This window comes from Physella acuta, unplaced genomic scaffold (genome assembly GCF_028476545.2).
Source record: "Physella acuta isolate Inbredline_101_S28 unplaced genomic scaffold, ASM2847654v3 ptg001201l, whole genome shotgun sequence".
NCBI classification, from domain to species: domain Eukaryota; kingdom Metazoa; phylum Mollusca; class Gastropoda; family Physidae; genus Physella; species Physella acuta.
The window spans coordinates 138,004-162,500 of NW_026732718.1; the positions used below are offsets into that span (position 1 = coordinate 138,004).

At 39.6% G+C, this 24,497-nt stretch overlaps 1 long non-coding RNA gene across 1 annotated transcript in view; it reads left to right on the forward strand.

Annotated features, from left to right (window-relative positions):
* The first annotated feature begins 328 nt into the window (after positions 1 to 328).
* Positions 329 to 24,497, forward strand: part of LOC131957063 (uncharacterized) — a 25,040-nt gene continuing 871 nt past the window's right edge. Inside the window, exons 1-2 of the long non-coding RNA XR_009389023.1 lie at positions 329 to 593; positions 7,710 to 8,189. This is a non-coding gene — a long non-coding RNA (uncharacterized LOC131957063). The remainder of the gene's footprint in view (positions 594 to 7,709; positions 8,190 to 24,497) is intronic.

Below are 24,497 nucleotides of genomic sequence, written 5' to 3' on the forward strand. Positions count from 1 at the left end.
GTGATACCCGCCGGGTTGGAGGAGGGGGGGGGGGGGGAGAGGGGGACACACGATGTAGGCAAGAATGTCTGTGAGTACCGGAGACTTCACCGCGGCACTCACGCACTCCCGCGCCGTCAAGCACGTGCGTTTTTTCCCCCTTCTCGTGGCTTCCACGCGCTACCTTGGCTTGTCTGAAAACCGCGAGCCCGACCAATAGTCTTTATCAGTGGATGCCTGTGGCTTCATTTTATTCCCCCCCGCCCCCCTGTTTTTTTTAAAAAAAAACTGTGTGTGTGTGTGCGCTTATGTGTTAGTTTATCACACGGGGTTTTTCTTAATTTTTTTTTTTGTTTTTATTCCTGTTGGCGTGCGCGTGGATGCGTGTGTGAGTTTATACACGCTCGCTAATCAACTCTTGTGTACGGCAGTGTGTTCGCATTCGGTGTGTTCCGCTTCTCGCACGTGTTTCGGATTTTACCAGCTGGATTTCCCACTCGTGTGTGTGTGTTGTGGTTTTAATTCTGCTACACACCTTGCCGGATATTGTGCATGGAAGGTATGCTAATTACATTTAATTGCCAGGCACCTTGATAATTAGCAAAAGCAAAACGGTAATTACTTTTTAAAAAAAAAATATGTTTGATTCGTCTTAAATCTTCATTACTATAATTAGTAAAAAATTAAATTTTAAACTTAATTTTTAATTACATATTTTAATGAAATATTCAAAACAGTTAATGTATTTTATGTAGGTAATAAAATAAACCTTATTTTTGCCAAACCCTTCTGAAATATTCATCTGGGAAAAAAACAACTAAAAATTTAAAAAATTAAAAAGATAAACCAACAGAAGATCAAAACAAAACCGAGAAAGCGGCGTTAAAAAACATGAACACAAAACTACAAAAAAAAAAAAAAAAAAAAAAAAAAAAAACCGACACACACACACACACCAACAACAAACAAATAACAAATGTGAGTCACTCATGTCTTATCCTGACTCACCGATGTGATGACATAATAAATGTAGCGATTCTAGACGTCCTTGAGCAGATACCCCTATGCACTTACTATCTTGAAAACGTCCCATTACAGACGCCCAATTGAGACACCCTTACGTAGACGCTAGAGGTAGACGGCCCTGTGTCATTATTTATGGTCCCACTTTTAGTCAATTGTATGGCTCATCTTAAGGTCTCATATTCTTAGTTCCTTTTTTGTCCCTTTTTTATTTCTTCAGAACTACTAGTTACCTTTAGCTGCTTTTTATTGCATGTTGTTGGCTCCTTTTTTTTTTGGCTCATTTTATTGGCTCCTGTTTTTGTGCCTGTTTTTGGCTCCTGTTTTAGTGTATGCGTTTGCCTCCTGCTGTTGGCCCTTTGTATAGGCTTATATTTTAGTTCCTGTTGTTGGCTCATTTTGTCGGCTCCTGTTTTAGTGCCTGTTGGCTCATTCTGTTGGCTCCTGTTTTAGTGCCTGTTTTTGGCTCCTACTGTTGGCTCCTACTGTTGGCTCCATCTCTTGGCTACCAGCCTTATTACACTGAGCAACAAACTGCAAGTTTGGCAGCTTCCCAAATGTACTACAACATCTAGACCATTATTGTGCTGTTCTACACTAGACAATAGTTTCATCCTTACTGTGCTGTTCTACACTAGACAATAGTTTCATCCTTACTGCATTGTCCTACACTAGACAATAGTTTCATCCTTACTGTGTTGTTCTACACTAGACAATAGTTTCATCATTACTGCATTGTTCTACACTAGACAATAGTTTTATCCTTACTGTGTTGTTCTACACTAGACAATAGTTTCATCCTTACTGCATTGTTCTACACTAGACAATAGTTTCATCCTTACTGCATTGTTCTACACTAGACAATAGTTTCATCCTGTGTTGTTCTACACTAGACAATAGTTTCATCCTTACTGTGTTGTTCTACACTAGACAATAGTTTCATCCTTACTGCATTGTTCTACACTAGACAATAGTTTCATCCTGTGTTGTTCTACACTAGACAATAGTTTCATCCTGTGTTGTTCTACACTAGACAATAGTTTCATCCTTACTGCATTGTTCTACACTAGACAATAGTTTCATCCTTACTGCATTGTTCTACACTAGACAATAGTTTCATCCTAACTGGGTTGTTCTACACTAGACAATAGCTTCATCCTTACTGCATTGTTCTACACTAGACAATAGTTTCATCCTTACTGCATTGTTCTACACTAGACAATAGTTTCATCCTTACTGTGTTGTTCTACACTAGACCATAGTTTCATCCTTACTGCATTGTCCTACACTAGACAATAGTTTCATCCTTACTGTGTTGTTCTACACTAGACAATAGTTTCATCATTACTGCATTGTTCTACACTAGACAATAGTTTTATCCTTACTGTGTTGTTCTACACTAGACAATAGTTTCATCCTGACTGTGTTGTTCTACACTAGACAATTGTTTCATCCTAACTGTGTTGTTCTACACTAGACAATAGTTTTATCCTTACTGCATTGTTCTACACTAGACAATAGTTTCATCCTTACTGTGTGATTCTACACTAGACAATAGTTTCATTCTTACTGTTTTGTTCTACACTAGACTCACTAGACAATAATTTCATTCTTACTGTGTTATTCCACACAATCTTATTCTACTAGCCTAACCCCAGTCTAATTCTGTTACCCTACACAAACACTACACAGACTATCTATTCATACGACATCAGAAAACTCGCTTTGAACTATCGATTTAAAAATAACGACTTTGACTTTACTCATCTTACAACTTAACAAAGCCCAATTTCTCGTGCCAAACCAGTTTGAAATTATCCAAAATTTGGTGGAAGGAGGAATTTTATGTCTGTACGTGGCCAAATAACGGTGAGTTGCACCGCTTTCAAGGGGGGGGGGGAGATTGTGGAGTGATTACACACTAGATTACACACGAGATTACATACGAGATTACACGCGAGATTAGGCGTGGGTTAATGCGGCGACTTATCAGGCGTGGGGTTGAGGCAGGGAAAGAGGAGTCTTATCTAGGGGCTCTGCGAGCCGATATAGAATTTATTTGTTGATGTTTTTGGGAGTCGGTGGGGAGGGTGTGGTTGTGTAGATAGGTGGTTGTGTGGTGATGTGGTTGGATGTGTGGTTGTGTGGGTCTCTGGATATATGGCTGTGTGGCTGGATGGCTCTATGGATGTGTGGTTGGATAACTCTCTGGATGTATGACTGTGTGGTTGGATAACTCTCTGGATATATGGATGTGCGGTTGCGTGGAGGTATGATTTTGTGTAGAGATGTGAATGTTAATCAGTCGCAGCATTCTTACACGGTGTGGCTGTGTGGTTGTGTGGCTATGTCTTTGTGTGGTTCTATCCAAGCATGGCTGTGTGGTTGTGTTGTCTTGTGTGGATGTGTAAACGTATAGCGTTTGCAACGTTGCTGTTTAGCTGTGAGTGGCAGTGTGGTGTTTTGATGTGGTACAGTTAAGTAAGCCCTTATGTGATTATCCCAGTTTAGTGCATAAAATAAGGAACTCTTTCTTCGAGGATAATGGCCTTAAAGACTCTATCTCAAATAAATACATTCAATATAGAACATAACTTACGTGCACTTGTAAGCATAATGGACGCATTATCTCGTAAGTAAAAAAAAACCCAAATCCTTTCTAAACCTGGCTTTATGTATAGGAAAACAATATTTGTTTATACATTTCTATGGCAACAGAGAATAAAAAAACTATATGAACTGCACAATGCCCCATCTTATGCTAGTTCACATCGAAGCTGTGTTTTCTTAAAAACCTAAATGTTATCAAACTAAAAAAAAAATGGACCTAACAAGGTTTCGAACCCTAACCTTTTTATGTCACCACCACGCCTTTTGTGTGGTGAGGTTTTATTTATAACATTATTTTCGTGGCCGCTAAGCAAATGATAAGCTACCTGCAATTTAATAGTGTTCAAACTGGGTTTAAGTCTATTGTCTTAATCCTAGCCGGATTAGGATTATGTCAGTAACTACTAACACGTTTCCGGTGTGACTGGTAGTTTAGGGTTAGGTTAGGATTTCAATTCCTGGCTAGTTCCTATAGCTGCCATCACCCAGGGTTGCGTGTGTAGGTTGGTTGTAGGTTTAGTTTTGGTTTGGTTAATTTGTTACCTTTATACCTAGCTTGTACACCTGCGTCATTGTGTCACCGCTGTATGATATCGTTGGGTCACCATTCCAGATAAGGCGTTGTTTACTCAACGTCACCACTTCTGGGTGTCACCCCGTGTTGGCTAAGTCATTGGTTCACCATCACCAATTTCTTTGAATGTCAAAATTATCACTGGCCCTGTTTGCAACCATCGTCAATGCTACTGCGTGTCACCTTCAGTGTGTCACCTTCAGTGTGTCACCTTCAGTGTGTCACCTTGTCACGACTGCTACTGCGTCACGTGTCACCATCACACATATTTCTGTGTGTCACCGTGTCACTATTGCCAATGCTGTTGTGTATCAAATCACTATTTTGTCACCGTGTCTCTATTACAAATATTTCTGGGTCACCATTGTCACTTTCACTGTGTCACCAGCACACATGTTTTAGTGTGTCACCATTGTCACTGTGTGTCACCGTGTCACTTTCACTGTGTCACCAGCACACATGTTTTAGTGTGTCACCCTTGCCACTGTGTCACCGTGTCACCATCACTGTGTCACCATCACAGATGTTTCTCTGTGTTAACAGCCACAGTGTCACCCTGTGACCTTTAATGTGTCACCGTATCACCATCGCCAATGCTATTGTGTGTCACCATACATACAAACCACCAAACCCAAACCCCAAGTTTACCGGTTAAACCACCAGCTAGCAATCAATCCAACCGCCACATCCATCTTTATCTTCCACTCTATATAAAACATTAAAAAAAAAAATCCCACGGAATCATTCTAAAAAACGAGAAGACAGATAGTAATCAACCCGTTCATGAAAAGCGCGACAACTCCATCAATATAAAAATACAACGGTTATGAATTACCTAGCTTGAAAAACAGCATGACCCATCATTTACCCCTCAGTGACCCGGGGTAAAAACGACGTCATCCACCATTAAACCGCAATCTACTTGACCCTATATTTTACGGACGCCATTCCCAAAACAAAAGGGTAAATCTGAAGAGAGAAAAAAGTGGGTTACTTCCCTTGATTATTATTATATTTTTTTTTGTTTCGTTACGCGGAGTCCCCAAATCGAGTTTGTCTCAGATTAGATGTACATCACAGTGACGGGCTCAGGACGGCCGTGCGACTGCCGGGAGTTTATGGTGGTGTGGGGGTCGGGGAAAATTGGGAGTGTATGCCGTCGATGCCGGGGGATGTTTATTATTGATGGGGACACTTAGCGGGCTTGTTGATGGGGGGGGGGGGGGTGTTGTGTTGCTGGAATGGGGGTTGGGGTTGGGGGGGGGAGGGGGGTAAGGTTATAACTTATGTTCTGAGCTATCACAACAATGCAAAGCTAATCCATATGATATTTGTGTCAGCCTGCACTTTAGTTCCTGTGTTGGGGTGTGTGTGTGTGGGTGGGGGGGGGGGGAATGGAGGGTCTGTGTGTATGTTAAGGGGGGGAGTGTGGTCACACGTATCACGTGACTTGTCATGGAATTAAGACACATTAGTTTTGAGAAAAAATATTAATATTAAAAAATATTAATCTGATGTTATTGATAAATCTACTTCAGAATTGTTAAGGTCTTTTCAAAATTTTTATCAATGAATACAGGCCTATGTTAAAAAAAAATAGCAGAATTAGCCAGTTATAGAGTTTCTTTCATGTCTCTTTGTGGGAGCAGCCACCTCCTCCCCCCCCCCTCCCCTCCGAAGCAAGTATACCGTCCTCCATCCCCCCCCCCCCTCCTTAAACTAAATAAAATATTTTATTCACGATCAGACAATCAAGGCTACACAATCACACAATCACGTTCACACAATCATGGCCACACTATCACGTCCATACATGTATGGCCTCCCAATCTTAACTACCTAACCATGGCTGTACAATCATGTCCACACAATCACAACTAATGTAATGGCTACATAACCTCTCTGCTGAGACACGATTGTATCTGATCACTTACCTCATTGATTCTGACAGCTAATCCAACCCTGACGTCAAATTCATTTTATGACGACACCAATCCCATTAGCACCTTACAGTTTGTCTTAATAAAATGCCAGATTTCACACAGATTATATCGTAAAACTTGGGCGACTTTAACCAGCTAGCCCCCCCCCCCCCCCCCGCCCCTCAGTCTTTACACATAGCTTTGACTTCCAGAAATATGCAGCCCCACTGTCTCCCTCGTCAAAATTGAGCACTCTGAATTTATGGGGGGGGGGGGGGGGGAAAGGATAGCGCCTGACCCCTGACGCCCCTGGGTTCGGTTCGCAGACTTCCATGCTCGTAAGCCGGGGACAGCATCCCGTCGAGGAGAGAAAACTCCAAAATCAAACAACTGCTGCAATTTTTGTGTATGAACAAACTTAATTGAAACAAATCCAGTACTAAGAGGGCTGAATTCTGAGTCAACTGGTAGTTAGGACATAAAATGTTAACACGCAATAATTACATTGGGGGGGGGGGGGGGGGGTCACGAAGTTGTTTAATTCGTTGCTTGATCCACTCCAACGTTTTAATGAAGAATAAAGTAGATGATAAGGACGACAGGCTATGCTTGTTAGAAATGAAGAACTTATGGGAGAGGGGGGGGGGGGGGGCTTAATACGAAGGCTAGGATAGGCGTTGGGTTATCTAGTTCAATTAGCACGCGTTAAACTTCAGGTAGGCGATTAGCTACCTGTCGTGTTGTGCTTCTTCTTTGTCATAATTAGGTTTGATTTTCTAGCCTTGTTTATGTGTGTCTGTGTGTGTGTGTGTGTGTGTCTGTGTTTGTGTGTGTGTGTGTGTCTGTGTTTGTTTATGCGTGTCTGTGTTTGTTTATGTATGTCTGTGTTTGTGTGTGTGTGTGTCTGTGTTTGTGTGTGTGTGTGTGTGTGTGTGTCTGTGTTTGTTTATGTGTGTCTGTGTTTGTTTGTGTGTTCAATGTGTAAGGGGCTATGTTAGTGTGTAGCTATATGGTCATTGAGTGAATTCGTCGTTTTGTCATATGTGTGTATATAACCATTTGGTCATTGTGTGAATGTGGTCATTTGGTCATTGTGTGAATGTGGTCATTTGGTCATTGTTTGTATATGGTCATTAGGTCATTGTGTATATGTGGTCATTTTGGTCATTGTGTGAATGTGCTCATTTGGTCATTAATTAAAGGAGGTTTTCTAGGTCATATATAAATGTTGTCATTGCATAAGTGCTCATCGTATCTATTAGGTCATAGGATATTGTCATTAGATCATTGTGTGAAGAATCATGACCTCAATAAAGTTAAGAAATATGTTAATCAAGTCAGTTTCACCTATGGTTATGACGTCACTTTGTATGTGAGACGAGTGCACCCCCCCCTTCCCCCATGACGCAACATGATCTTGGGACGACACCTATAAATACATTTCGCTCCTTCCCAACATTTTGCACCTAAAATTACCCCCGGTATTAATGATTACGCATAAACTGTGTACTTCACTTCAAAGCCAACACGCCTACATTAATTAATCCAAAAATCAAATCTGCTAATTTTTATCTAATTTTTTTTTCTATTTTTATTTCCAGACTGGCCGATTGATAAGTAGATAGGCGTGTTTACATTCCCCTTCGCGATCTGTGACTGATTCTGTAAGGGATGTGAGTCTCTTCTGGGCGCAGCGTGTACGTAGTGCTAGATAAAAAAAAAACATAAGCTCTGTGAGAAAGCTAAGGCGCTCAGCAATGGTTCCAGCGCTAGGGGAACTAGCTCCAAGGACGGGAACAACACAGGAACAGCGTAGTGTGTTCTACAGGAAATAAAAAAAAAAAATTGAGACCCGCTGAGTTTGAAATCTGAAGGCTGCATATTTTTAAATATTCTTTTGTCTACTGGGAGAACTGCCAAGAAGTATTTTGATTAACTTTTTGTCATTCACATTTCCGTTCAAGGGACTGTACTCCGGTGTTGTGGATATATCGTGTGGTTCTTGTTGGAGTTTACCATGGGAAAGCGAGCGAGTAAGTTGAGGCCGGACGAAGTGGCCGAACTGAAGGCGCATACCTATTGTAAGTATAGTCAGTATACATTGTGCTTTGTTCGGGCTTTAGCCCATTTATACTGGGTTGTAATAAGGTTAAGAGCCCAGAAATAATTTGTTGAGTCTAGTTATGGCCCTTGTGTACTTTGATGTGCTATGGCTATATATATATATATATATATATATATATATATATATATATATATATATATATATATATATATATATATATATATATATATATATATACATATTTACTGTTGTGTTCACGTAAAAGACAAAGTATCATCATTCATGCGAACCTTTTGTGGTACAAAGGGACACAACCACTCTTCTCTTTAGTATTAGGGTCTGGGCGATTTCTCTAAGCTGAGTTACGATAAGCATTCATCTCGCTCACTCAGGTACATTTTTATCATATTTTTTCCCCAAATCAACACTGAAAGATACTAATCTCATATTAACGTTCCACATTGTAGCATATATATATATATATATATATATATATATATATATATATATATATATATATATATATATATATATATATATCATCTATTGATACGTTCCCAGTATAATGTAGACAGTCTCAAGTGGTGTGTACACCATTTTTGTTTCTTCAAAGTTTCGTTTCTCTATACTCTATACAAATTTACATAATGTTTTAAATACATTTTGATGTGTTGAACAGTAAAACAGCGGGGGTGGGTAAGGGTTTTGGGGGTTGGTGGGGGTGTTGGGAGTGGGTGGGGGTGTTAGGTAAGGGTGTTCGGGGGGGGGTAGGTGGGGGTGTTGTGTAAGGGTGTTGGCTGCACACAACTATACACTCTAACTTCAAAAACCGAGCACACGGAAACAGATGCACTCTACTTCACCTGCCGGTATTGACCGCCTGGTTCAAAGGCGTATCTTGACCTTTACCCTCACTAAACTATACTATAACACCCCCCACCCCCAACCCTGTGGCTCTCCACCCCACGGAAGACAATGTCCAGGTTATTCATCATCTTCCATTCAGATTTGTCTAGTGTCTTCTCCTTCTATGTCTAGACTTCAAACTGTCGTCCATCTGAGATTCACTTAACTATTTTGGGCCGCTTTAAGTCCTCTATTACCTTATGGGGCACGTATCACGTTCAAATTAATTTAAGTGTTGGTGATGGTGGTGGTGGTGGTGGTGGTGGTGTGTGTGAGGGTGGAGGGGTGTAGTAAAATGTTGATGTAGGACACTGGGTACAAGCGGGATGGGGCGTGGTCTAGCGACGTGCTCTTTTAACTCCAAAGCCCCGAGTTTGGTGCCAGAGTTTCAGATATTAAGACCAGAGTTTCTCCCAGGCATCTCTTCAGGGTGTGTGTGTGAGGGGGGGGGGGTCTTTCTCCCCAGAAAATGTCTACCGCCCCCCCCCCCCCCCACGAATGAAATGGAATTTACATATAAAATATATACTTAACAGTGTCGGCCCTCCTTCCCCCCCTCCGGGAAATGTAGCCCCACCCCCACCCCCCCCCCAAAAAAAAAACAACAACATCAAGTGCCTCCCCCCCCCCCCGAGAAAAAAGTCTGGAAGAAACACTGGTTGAGCCGCCAATCCACCCTCCATACCCCCTCCCCACCAAGTCGACTTTACAAACTCAGGTTGAAGGTAGATTGTCAACTTTATTCTGTATTATGCCAGATAAAATTCACATTTGAATACCGATCTGCTAGCTATTGTTTATGAGTTGAGTTGCGATTAACTTGCACAATTCAGCATTTGTTTACTAACAGCTGCGTGCGAGAGGAAATGGTTGTAATGTCAATAAAAATATTATCGCATCCTATGTGGCAAGTTGGTTTTTTCTTTTTTAAAAGCTGCCTAAGTTTTTGCCAGATAAATAACGTGCCTAGCTAAAGCCAAATCGGTTAATTAACCAGTAAATTCCACTCACCTTCTTAAATCAACTTTCAAAGCGAGGCGTCTTTTTAAAACCCGTACTTAGCATATTGAGGCTAATAAAATCAGTAAAATTTGCTTTAAAAAACGTGGGTCCTCTCCGGCCACCTATATGAAATGGCAAGCTTCCATCTCATGAACTGATTGAACGCGTTATATAACTAATTGAATAAGATCATATTTGTTTTTTTTTTTCTTGGTCTATTTTTGTTACGACAAGGAGGATAGCGGCAGTATATTCGTTTTAGATTTAAAGTAAACTAGCTAAAAAATTGTATTTTAATATTAAAATAAGAATTTAATTAGCGAAGTGAAGCAATAAAAGGACTTCACACAACCACACACACGCACGTAAGAAAGCAGGTGGCAAGACACAGACTTAGCACCACACTCGCCACATGTGGAAATAAAATAGACTAGTCGGACCCACCCAACCCTAAAGTCTGAATGACAACCTACAACCATCTATAACTATACTGTCACGCTCTACTTCAAGTAATCTACGATCACGTCGACACACTAATACTAACACGGAGGCGTAGCTGGGGAGGGGTGCAGACCGCACCGGGTGACACCATTTAGGGGGGTGACACCAAGGCAAAAAATAGCAAAATGATAATTCCACTTAATTAAGTGATTAATTCGAGTGTTAAATAGTCTTTTAAGAGGTGCAAATCGAAAGTTTGGGGGTGCAAATCGATAATTGAAAGTTTGTCCCCGGGAAGGGTCGCTACGCCTCTGGGGGGGGGGGATGTGACGCCATTAAGTGCCGCACCGGGTGACACCCGACCTCGCTACGCTACTGTACTAAGTAACATAGGGTTAAAAACAATGACCACTTATGGATTGTAGGCTGCATGCTAATTAGGCTAAGTCGCATCCCTCCCCACCCCGACAGAAGATATATTTTATAATAACCGGGAAAAATCACATGACCTCCACCCTCTCTTTTTGACCTTCACACTTTCCCTTTTACATGACCTCCACACCACTACATGACCTTCACTCCACATGACCTTCGCCCCAGATGAACTCACTCCATATGAACTTCACTCTAAATGACCTTCGCCCCATATGACCTCCACACCACTACATAACCTTCATACCATACATGGCCAAGTCCCCTCATGACCTTCACTATACATGACCTTCACTCCATATGACCTTCACACCATTACATGACCTTCACACACCACCTGGCCAACACCCTACATGTCCTTCACTCCAAATGACCTTCACCCCATATGTCCTTCACCACCGTCTAAATGACATTCACCGTGCTATATCTCGTTAATTAATTAACAACTACCCACGCCATTGTAGACTCCCCAACTTCCCACCAATCACTGTAAATACAATCTCGACCCTTGACCCCGAGCAGCACCCCCCCCCCCTTCCCCCTCTCCCACCTTGATAACAAAACATATGGTATAATCCGATGTGCTACAGGATGGAAAGGAAATAATTCATCACACCCACACCCACACACCCACACACCCACTATATTGCGTCGTCATCACAAGTCGTCTCCTAGAAATCCGAGGAAAAAAATAAAAAAAAAAAATTGATTCAAGTTTGAGCCGCCATTATTTTTTCTTGCGACTAACCGGCCGTGACATTGTTTATACCACGTCATCAAATGTCACGTGACTGACGAGCTCACAAGAATCGACAGGTCGTCGTATGCAGGTCATTTCAACTGGTGACTTCAGGCAGGGATTCTCACAATGGTGAGGGTTGGTGGTTTAGTCGGGGGTTTTAGTGGAGGGTTTATGGTTTAGTCGGGAGTTTATGGTTTAGTCGGGGGTTTATGGTTTAGTCGGGGGTTTATGGTTCGGTCGAGAGTTTATGGTTTAGGCGAGGGTTTATGGTTTAGGCGAGGGTTTATGGTTTAGACTTTAGACGAGGTTTTATGGTTTAGGCTAGGGTTTTATAATCTAGGCGAGGGTTTATGGTTTAGTCGAGGGTTTATGGTTTAGTCGGGGGTTATGGTTTAGTCGGGGGTTTATGGTTTATACGAGGGTTTATGGTTTAAGCAAGGGTTTTATAATCGAGGCGAGGGTTTATGGTTTAGTCGAGGGTTTATGATTTAGGCGAGGGTTTATGATTTAGGCGAGGGTTTATGATTTGTCATGGGGTGTATTATTTGTGAGAATTTACAAGTTTTCTTACATTGTTGAAGATGGTATCTCTTATCAAAGGTTATATCTGTGTCAATACCTTATGATATAAGTGGACCCACACATTAATCTGGTATTGTGAGTTTCATTTGTGGTACTTCTCTCTTTTAACTCCACAATTTAATGTAGTTGTACGAACACAGCTTCAAAAATATTGCTGTAAAGCATCTTGTTAGAGATTATCATAAAATATCGCAGCGGGTATTACCCGACCTAAAGACACCACGACCTAGTCTTAAAGAGATAGACTTGATATATGCTAATTTAGTCCTCGACCCCTGACCCGAACATATTCTTGGGGTCGTCAGAGAAAGGTGTGTGGGCTGTTACCTCATGTACGCGCTTCCAGCCGATTTTGGTCGTCTTGGAATTCAAGGTTGGGGGGGGGGGTGTTGACGCCAGATCGAGACCATTAATTTGTCTGGTGACCACCAGCCTGACGACCTTGAGACACGCACGTGATTAAACAAAGGTCACGGCTATGTTGGTCATTTGTCAGAGTGAGAAATTTATAGCCTGTTGATGTGACTGTATATATATATATATATATATATATATATATATATATATATATATATATATATATATATATATATATATATATATATATATAAACACAAAATACGAACATAGGATTCTCATTGCTGGCCTGTTCGGGTTTTTTTTTCAATCAAAACAAATTACAACAACATGTCATGTGTGTAAGTGCATTAGTCTGTTTTAAAAATCTAGTTTATTTTATCTCTGCTATCAGACCTCATAACCCCTAGTCGGTCAAAAGAATATAAGCCGTGAAAGCTTTGTATAAGTAATGGTGTCTCGTGTTATGTTCATTTTCATGTTTTTTTGTATTTATATTATTGATTTTAAATAATTTCCTTTTTATACAATGTCATTCTTTAGTAAGTACTTTATAAAAAAAATAATTAAGAGAAGTAATTTCTTTTTAATTTGTTTAGTGCAAATCTATTAAAAGGAGCTTATGAGCACCCTTATTTGTTGACTATTTAAAAAAGGGAAATAAGTCATGGAAGTGGTTTGAACGTGTGTAGGAGAAAGAGGACTCGGCTTTCACAGTGGTTTAAAAAACAAAGGGAAAAAGAATATACAAGAGCGTGTGGTGGTGTCTATAGAATAAGGATAATCCAACCGCAGCTATGGTAATCTTTTTTACAAAACAACCATTTAGTCAAAAATGCAAGAGATTATTTAAAAATTTAACTATAAAAAAAAAGTATTTTGGTCAGCTGTGGGCCCCTAAATGGCGTGCCTCCCCCCCCCCCCGCATTGCAGGGTCTGTCGGCACTGTAGTTCCGCCCCTGGGCGCGACCTATTATGGTGTTTAATGGTGCGACCGATTATGGTGTTTAGTGGTGCGACATATTATGGTGTTTAGTGGTGCGACCCATTATGGTGTTTAGTGGTGCGACCCATTATGGTGTTTAGTGGTGCGACCCATTATGGTGTTTAGTGGTGCGACCCATTATGGTGTTTAGTGGTGCGACCCATTATGGTGTTTAGTGGTGCGACCCATTATGGTGTTTAATGATTCGACCTTTTATGGTGTTTAGTGGTGCGACCCATTATGGTGTTTAGTGGTGCGACCCATTATGGTGTTTAGTGGTGCGACCCACTATGGTGTTTAGTGGTGCGACCCATAATGGTGTTTAGTGGTGCGACCCATTATGGTGTTTAGTGGTGCGACCCATTATGGTGTTTAGTGGTGCGACTCATTATGGTGTTTAGTGGTGCGACCCATTATGGTGTTTAGTGGTGCGACCCATTAGGGTGTTTAGTGGTGCGACCCATTATGGTGTTTTAGTGGTGCGACCCATTATGGTGTTTAGTGGTGCGACCCATTATACAATATCAATGCTAAGTATGATAAGTAAGATAAAATGGAGCTATTTAAAAACAGTGCCCCTGTTACTCTAACAATTGCGTCAGTATTACATCACATACTGGACAAGTGGGGGACAGATTGAATAATACAAGCACCCGAGTAAGTCCCGCCCCTCACCACCGTAGGTACACACTCGCTATACGATAGTGTTAGGAAAGTATAACTTTTAGTTACTACACGATAGTATAAGAAAAGTATACAATCTTTAAACATTTAGTCACTATGCGATAGTATAAGAAAATTATAAGATTTTTTAACATTTAGCTCATCTGATGACTTTATAAATGATAAGTTTAGAGTCTAATACTAAATTTTACCATTTTCAGTGTTATTTTATTATTTATAATTGTCGACTAAGCTGTTTAGTTTTTTTTTTTAATTCCACGAAAATAACAGGAAATGATGAATTAAAACCCCACCCCTTTAGCTGTGCTAAGCAACATTTTCTCTTAGCTCGTTTCAATGACATCATCACGCAAACACACAACGAATGTCAATGTCACAAGAAACACAGGGGCGTAGCAAGGGGGGGGGGGGGGCGCGGGGGGTGCGGACCGCACCGGGTGACACCATTTAGGGGGGTGACACCAAGGCAAAAAATAGCAAAATATAGAGAGAAAAACTTGAGGGGGGGGGGTGCAAATCGAAAGTTTGAGGGGGGGGGGTGGTGCAAATCGAAAGTTTGAAGGGGGGGGGGTGCAAATCGAAAGTTTGAAGGGGGGGGGGTGCAAATCGAAAGTTTAAAGGGGGGGGGGTGCAAATCGAAAACTTGAAAGTTTGACCCCGGGAAGGGTCGCAACGCCTCTGGGGGGTGACACCATTAGGTGCCGCACCGGGTGACACCCGACCTCGCTACGCCACTGAAGAAACACATACATCAACCTGCAAATGTCTATGACATTATGAAACACATAAATCAAGCTACAAATGTCACTACGACACACATACATCTAACCTGCATATGTCAATGACACTACGTCATATATACTTCTGCAAATGTCAATGCCACACATGCATCTTACCTGCATCAATCTGCTTAGCGTCGTGGCGCGAAAACAAACATCGTCGGAAACGATTTCTCTCCGGTAGGCCAAAGGTCAAGGCCGCGTCCTGTTTACTGGTTGAGTGAGTGCAGCTCATCCTCTCCGGTGTGATGTGTGTCGTGTGTTTGTGTGTATATGTCGTGTGTGTGTTTGTGTGTGAGTTTGCTTATCTTTTTTGAAGATGATTTATTAATGGAGATGGCCGAGTTTGAGGAATAGGGTTCGACCATTATTGTTGACATAGATAAAAACGATTTTTTAAAAATTTAGATTTAAGCGGACGTAAAATAAGTTTAAAAAAAAACAAAAGAAAAAAATCACTGTTTAAAAAGTTGCAAATACATAGTACTGGAAAATATTTTTTTTGAGTTTAAAGCAACATTTCTTTTTATTTTCATTTAGCCTGTTATACCCCGTAGTTTCACTTTCGCGAGACAAGAAATGATTGGCTTCACAGAAACTCTGTGATCGATATTCTGAAACCCCCACTTCATAAAAAACTCATAGTGATTTGTACTCAAAACTTTGCCGATACAATTTTTAAAATTAAAATAACAACGTGTCCTAGTTTAGCAATTTTTGTATACATTTTGTGTCATGAAATGTAAATAAACCAATTTTTTTAGCAATTTAAAATAAAAAAGTGTTTAGTTTACGAAAATGCTATAACATCCAATACATCAATACATCAAATTTAAACCAAGTATGTTAAAAATCAATAAGCCATCTTTTCATAACCACATATATTCCAATAATATTGCACCAGTTTTTAATAAATGTTTTATACACAATTTAGAGACCTTTCCCGGCCGCCCCAATTAAACGAACCAATTTTTATTAGGGGTTGGGGGGGGGGGGGGAGGGGGGAAATGGTGATGGTATTTTGATATCAGTTAAAATGAAGTAGAGTATTATATAATGTACTGTCGTTCAGATGGATTGAAAAAAAATGTTCCCCCCCCCCCATTAATGGTACGTTAAGTAGGATTGTGAGTTCCGTGAATATAACCTGTAACCTCGATTATTTTAATTTAAACTATTTTTAAAACGCTTCCTCTACGCCAATGACTCTTATTCTCTATTTCGTTTATATTTTTCCCCCATTATTTTATTCTACTCGTAAACACGAAGTAATCTTACCTTTGTCTTGAGTTATCTAACTTTGTCTCGGGTTATCTAACCTGATTCCCTTCGATCGCCTCCCCTCCCATTACATTTCTGTAGCAGAACAAAACATTCTTACGTTTTAAAAAAGTTCGTATCGTATCTAATAACCAGGTATATTATGTTGAACAAGCCATTATGTGTTGGTAGTCTAACAAAGGCTCAGTTGAATTGAAGTAACAAACACAGTAACACAGGGCAGATTGATGCGCATGTGGTGTAATGATCTGAGTCAGCTATTGTTTGCTTCTCTAGGACAATGTCCTACGTCTTTTTACTATCATGTCCTACTTTTGTGTCAACGTAAACTATCGATAAATATTGTCATGTTCAACTCCGACACGGGAATATTACAACTGTGACCGAAAAGATGATATTCTGAATAAAAAGATGATATTCTGAATAAAAAGATGATATTCTGAATAGAAAGATGATATTCTGAATAAAAAGATGATATTCTAAACAAAAAGATGATTATCTGAACACAAAGATAATTTCCCATTAAAAACATTATATTCTGAACAAAAAGATGATATTATAAATACAAAGATGATATTCACAACACAAAGATAATATTCTAATGAAAGATGATATTCTGAACAAAAAGATCATTTTTGACCAAAAAATATAATTTGAACAAAATCATGTTTTCTTACAAAATAGAGGATATTCCGAACAAAAGGTGATATTCTGAACAGAAAGGTGATTTTGTAACAAAAAAGATGGTATTCTGACCAAAAAGATAATTTCTGACCACAAATTTAAATCTACCACGTTCACCCTGACCCAGGGGGAAATGTTTTTGTGGCTGACACATCATTATCCCGACCCCCCCTTCCCCTACTCCCCACTCTCTATACAACGAGCTCTTTATAAAAATGTTCAATTTTTTTGTCTCATATGCGATAGTATAAGAAAATTATAAGATTTTTTAACATTAAGCTCATCTGATCCCTTTATAAATGATAAGTTTAGAGTCTAAGACTAAATTTTACCATTTTCAGGGTTATTTTATTATTTACAGGAAATGCTAGCACAATATTTTACAAGCATTACCTCACACTAATTTTTACGTATATCATCTATACAACAAATTACACTAATACATTTCATAAGTATTACCTTGCACTATTTGGTACGAATATTAGCTGAAACGCATAAAGTAAGGCCATTTCATTTTCATTTAAAAAAAGGAAATAATTAACGCGAACGGTGTTCCATAGTATTCACTCCTTCAAATGTTTCTGAGCGACTCGGTTTCCCAATGACGTAAGAGAAATATACAGAAAAACTTGAGGGGGGGGGGGTGCAAATCGAAAATTTGAGGGGTAGGGGGGTGCAAATCGAAAGTTTAAAAGTTTGTCGCGACGCCATTGAGTGCCGCACCGAGTGACACCCGACCTAGCTACGCCACTGCGTAAGTCACAACACCTTTAAAGCTAACACCACACACCATGGTGTATCACGTGACACCAGACACCATGATGTATCCAGGGCCGGCACTACCTATAAGGCGAACTAGTCGGTCGCCTGAGCGCCATCCCTAGGGATGGGGGGCGCAAAAGGTTTAATCGCTATTATCAAAAAGTACCTAATAATTAATAACTTTTATAAGGAGTAGCGATCTATTTCGGCACCGAGAACGAACTATCAATTTTGCACCCCACCCCAAAATTAGGTCTTCATAGGTCTATATTTATTCGCGATGGTGAAAATGCAACCCCACCTCCCTAATTTGGATATGTCGGGGCGCTTTTTACCAGCCTTTTTAATTTGGTGTCACATAATTGATGTAAAAAAACGATTAAGCTATCGATTTGCATCCCCCCTCAAGATTTCGATTTGCACCCCCCCCCCTCAAGCTTTCAATTTATTTTTCCAACCCATTTTGGCGCCCCCTAAGGTCGGCGACCGGGGACATAGGTCCCCCCCGCCCCCCCCCCCCCCTCGCTACGCCTCTGTGTACCTGTTTGATAATTTTTGATGAATCGTTTAGATTTGGGAGTAACGGCGGAAGGCTGTTGCTGATATGGTTTCGTAAGTATAACGTATCAAAGTGTTAAAGCATCATAATTTTTATTCGGCTGTTGTGTAGTTGAATGTCTAGTGGAATCTGATTGGTAATAGAGAAATGAGAATGCAGGTGATGAAGTTTCGTAGTTCTGGAGTTCGGGAGTATCGAGTCTTGTGGTATTAAGGTATGGAATCATATTGACTGTTAAAGTGTAGTGGTAGGTCCAGTGAAATCGTTGAAAAATCACATGACATTTTGACAGTTTTCACCGTTTTACTCCTCAGTCCTTCATCACATCCGGGATATAGAGGACTTATTTTAATCGGGCAAAAATTATAAATACAAATTTATCAAAATTTTGGCGTTTTATGAGTAATGGAGTTGGAAAAACTGGATTATCCAATTCTGTCCGTGTGTCTGTGTGTGTGTAAACACGACAACGTGAGTACCGTTACATCTAGGTTGGTGAAATTTCATATATGAGTATTATATCATAATTGTAGATCCGTATCAACTTTTGAGCGAATTCCAATAACCGGAAGTGGAACTTTTTCTACTTTCAATTTTTCATAAGCCAATAACTTGAGTACTATTTTAGATAGATAAATGAAATTTCACATGTAAGTAAAATATCGAATTCTCTGCCTTCTGTCAAATTTTGAGTAATTTATGTTGAACAGAAGTAGTAATTTTCGCTATTTCCGATTTCTCAAAAAAAAGGCATATGAATTTATAAAGTACTAACAATATATTCCGCACTGTTATGCGCATTATATTTGGCGTTCACTTGGCGTGCAATTATTTTTTATATGAGATTTTATACTATTTTAAAATTTTTAAATATTTAACATGGATTAAAAAGCATGTCTATATCCCGAGTTGCCACCCCCTGTTGTTTCATATAAGAATATTCGAGAGAGTTTAGGGGAGATCACTCCCAGTTTATTTGAAAGATGTCCCTTTATTTAGGGGATCCAAAATTTTAGGGTAAATTGTATAAGGCTGCGGCAATTAAAAATGTCATCAAAATTGAATAAAAGTATGTTATAATAAAGCTACCGTTTTTAGACTTTCAAACAAAACATACAGTTAAGTATTTAATAGGTAAAATATATTGTTTACACAAAGTTACATAGCTAATATAAAAGAAATTGTTATAATTATTACCTAATGAAATTTAGAGAGTTTTATTGTGTTTTTCAAACATGTCTTAGTTACCCTTGGTTAATTTAGCTATTCTTGTGAAAGTTATTTCCCTTGAATAAAATTTGTTATTTGGATTTTCAAATGGGAATTAATTCGTTGCTTAACTTTACATTCATTTCAAATTCCTGCACCTTAGGTTAACCGCTTACATATAAATACAACTTTAAGTTATTATTTGCTTTTGTAAAAATTATACACAGCTTAAGTTCTAAACAAAATAGTTTGGTAGGATTTTTTAGCATTATCAAGTTGAAAAACAAAAACATCAGTAGCCGTTGTAGATTGCAATACTTTATGTTAGTAGACATACAGTCTTAGTCGTAAATTAAACATCTAATTAATTGTCTTTTCATATTTTTTCACCCTCTCCTAAAGGGAGTGGCCTAGCGGTAAAGAGCTGGACTGCTAACCCGTAAGTCTCGAGTTCGAATCCGGGTTCAAGTCAGTAGACCGTCCCTGGAGTCCTCCCAACTCTGATGGGTACCTAACTCACGTTAGGGAAAGTAAAGGCGGCTGGTCATAGTGCTGACCACACTATCTCTTCATATGTCGAGGTCACAGAAACAAGTGAACTCTACTTCACTAGCCCTATAGACCGTCAGGTTTGAAAAGGGAACTTTACTTTACTTACTTACCTAAAGGATTTATATATAACAATTTTAGGTTGGAATCTCTGTGTACACAATATAGATATTATATAATTATAACTAAAGACAGTCAAGCTTAAATTAGGTAAGTTCCGTTTTGGAACACACCTTGGGAGAACTGCAGAGAGCCCAACACTACAAGAACTTTTTTTAGTGTTTATTTTTCCATACTTTCTTTCTCCCGGGAGGGGGGCACTTAAAATGTTTTAGGGGGAGGGGGCTATGTCGTAAAGTACAAAGTAGATTCGTAGACTTAGCAACAATTTCAATAAAATGTTATTACGCGTGAAAACTGAAGTAGAAGGAGTTAGTACACACTTATGAGACGAAGGAGGCAAGTAAAATTAGATTTTGATGTCTACTTATAACGTGTATGCAATTGATAATATATTAATATGTTACTTTTAATTAATTGTTTTCTTATAAATGTGTTTTAGTAATCAATTTGTGTGAAAGGGGACGTTTTAATAAGTTTTGCCTAGGGCGCTAAATAACCTGGCGCCGGCACCGGAAATGTCAAACCTATCTCGCGCCCTGACGCAATAATTGCCGGACATTACTGCAGGATGGATACCTGAAATATTATCCGCTTTCTGGATCGGAAACAATATCCGTTTTATGTGAGCTAGCTTGTGTTTATTGTCCACACTCGTGCACAGCGAGTTATCCAATCAAAATCACGCATACTAAGCAAGTTATCCAATCAAAACTCTTATATATTACTCCCTATTCTGAGACAGATATTGTCTCACCCCACGTTCCCACTGACACATGACTCTCATACCTCACTCTCAAACACATGACTCTCATACCTCACTCTCAAACACATGACTCTCATACCTCACTCTCAAACACATGACTCTCCCACCTCACTCTCAAACACATGACTCTCATACCTCACTCTCAAACACATGACTCTCCCACCTCACTCTCAAACACATGACTCTCATACCTCACTCTCAAACACATGACTATCCCACCTCACTCTCAAACACATGACTCTCATACCTCACTCTCAAACACATGACTCTCCCACCTCACTCTCAAACACATGACTCTCATACCTCACTCTCAAACACATGACTCTCCCACCTCACTCTCAAACACATGACTCTCATACCTCACTCTCAAACACATGACTCTCCCACCTCACTCTCAAACACATGACTCTCCCACCTCACTCTCAAACACAAGACTCTCACACCTCACTCTCAAACACAAGACTCTCACACCTCACTCTCAAACACAAGACTCTCACACCTCACTCTCCCACACATGACTCTCTCACACCTCACTCTCCCACACAGGACTCTCTCACACCTCACTCCCCCACACATGACTCTCTCACACCTCACTCCCCCACACAGGACTCGCACACCTCACTCCTCCACACAGGACTCTCTCACACCTCACTCCCCCACACAGGACTCTCTCACACCTCACTCCCCCACAACCGCCTTTGCTTTCCCTAACATGTGTCAGGTACCCATCAGAGCTGGGTGAACTCAGTGACGTTCTACCGACTTGGACCCGGATTCAAACGTGACACCTTCGTGTTAACAGCCTAGTGCTCTAACGCTTAGGCCACAACGTAGCTACCACAGGAATAGAATTAATCTACTTTATCTTCTCCATTTATAACACATTCGAACAGGAGTCGATTTTTTGTATTTATTTTTAATGCTCACTAGGCCGAAGAATCTCACAAAATTTTAACAAGTTTTCGTCTAATTGGCACCTCGGGTAAAATATGAGGCATCACTTCTCGTATAAAAATGTAGGCTATAACTTACAGATTCTCGGGGTAAATATGGGCTTCACTTCTCGTATAAAAATGTAGGCTATAACTTACAGATTCTCGGCATAAATAATGTGCAGACAAATCTCAAAGTAATGAAACTGTTAGAACTTCTAACAAAATATTTCGGGGTAAATGCTAAAAAAGGGTAGGTGGAGTAGTGTTTATTGAGGTTAAGAGGTAGGTTGGACATGTTTTTTTCCTCTGGGATAAGCTATGGCTTACGGTGATCTATTATCTGATTTATTCTTTGGGGTATTTTTATCCCAAAAAGGTAGGTCATTTCTATTTTGGAAGGAGTTATAAATAAGGTTGTTAACTTCAATTTGTTAGTGTCGATCAATGTAAATATAGTCCTCCCATGTCTCTGTTCTGTTGTGTTGTTTCCCTTCGATACTGTTGTGTTGTTTCCTTCGATACTTTTTTGCTGTTGCTAGCTCCCCTTCGATACTGCTGTATTGTTTACTCTTCGATACTGTTATATTGTTCCCTTCGATACTGTTGCTCTGTTTCTAGCACCCCTTCGATACTGTTGTATTGATTCCTCTTCGATACTGCTGTATTGTTTCCTCTTCAATACTGTTTTGCTGTTTCTAGCACCCCTTCGATACTGTTGTACAGTTTCCCCTTTGAAACGTCTAAATTATTTCCCCTTTGCAACTGTTGTGTTATTTCCCATTCGATAATGTAATTGTAATGTTTTTTTCTGTTTCTAGCACCACTTCGATACTGTTGTATAGTTTCCCTTCGAAACGTCTAAATTATTTCCCCTTTGCAACTGTTGTGTTATTTCCCATTCGATAATGTAATTGTAATGTTTTTTTCTGTTTCTAGCACCACTTCGATACTGTTGTACAGTTTCCCCTTCGAAACGTCTAAATTATTTCCCCTTTGCAACTGTTGTGTTATTTCCCATTCGATAATGTAATTGTAATGTTTTTTTTCTGTTTCTAGCACCACTTCGATACTGTTGTATAGTTTCCCCTTCGAAACGTCTAAATGATTTCCCCTTGATACTGTTGAATTCTTTCCCCTTTGATACTGTTGTGCTGCCTCTAGCACGTAGCAAGCGACAACACAACTGAGACATGACAACACGGTGTGAGCCTAGTGTTGAATCACCTGTGTTCTTCACGTAATGCATTAAAATCTACCCAGTTCTCATTTTTTTCATATCTGTGACGTATGTCGGCGATAAGCAGAAACCTGTGGTGTGTAGAGGGGTGGGGGAGAAGGGGGGGGGGGGGAACCACGGATTTAAGTTTTGGGTAGAGGTTGGGTGAGTTTGTATTTCACCTAAAATTAGATTATAAAAAATTAGGTTAGCAGCGTGTCATTGGGGCACAATGAAGCTTTTTTTTTCTTTTCGTGCTGTTGATGTGTTATGCTGCTATTTTTAGCAGACAGCTTTCAGTGCGTTTGTACTGACGATTTTTTAAAAACTGATTTAATTATCTATAGTGACATAGTCTAATGAGGATTTCTACCAGGCATATTTCTATGAAAGTGTACGGATCCCCCACCCACACCCCCAACGAAATAGAATTTATATAGAAAATATATAGTTTTACCGATGTCCGCCCCATTCCCCCGGAAATTTCAAGTGGCACCCCCCCCCCCACCCTCCACTCTGGAGAAACAAGTCTGAAAGAAACACTGGTCTAATGCCATCCGAAATACGCGGAATACAGAATACAGCCTAAAACAGCCTGTATAAACTAAAAAACTACTACAGATATATTAGTTTAAAAAAAACAAGAGTTTAAAATTTCTAAGTCCAAGGGTGAAAAGTTAGACGTTTTGTTAACGAAACAAACTAAAATTGTATGTATGTTATTAATCTTGTGGTTTCAATATTAAAAATTTAAACTCTCTGGGAACCATCGATTACACTCATTTTCATATTTTTGTATTCAACATAAGCCGTTGAAAAGCAGTTTAGAATTTATTTTATCAATTCAAATATATAATAATAGGCCCTCAAACTTTTCTTGAAGTCAACCGGAATGGCCAGGGAAAGTAAAACAATGATAGTCAAAACAATTCCTTTGCATGATAAAATACACAATAGTGGTTAGTAGTGTAGAGTGTAGTATTGTATTTATTTTAAATAATATAACATCCCCTATCACAACAACATCCCGACTCTACTAATTAAAATTAAAAGGGTTAGCGAAATTACAAGTATATTACTAGTAATTATTTGTTTGAATATCTCTAGCCTTAGTAAAATAGGAAGTCTTTTAGTACTTATTACACAATTGTTATAAAATATTCAATTTTGGTTGAAAAATATGCTCTCTGGCAACAACCATTTGGAACCAACTTTTTAAGCCTATTACCTCTTAAGTCGTCACTAAATCGATGATGGTTTTTGTTCGTAGATCAGGGGACGAGTCAGGAAAACTAATGTTTGCTAAACCGAAAAGTCACGAGTTCGAACCCTA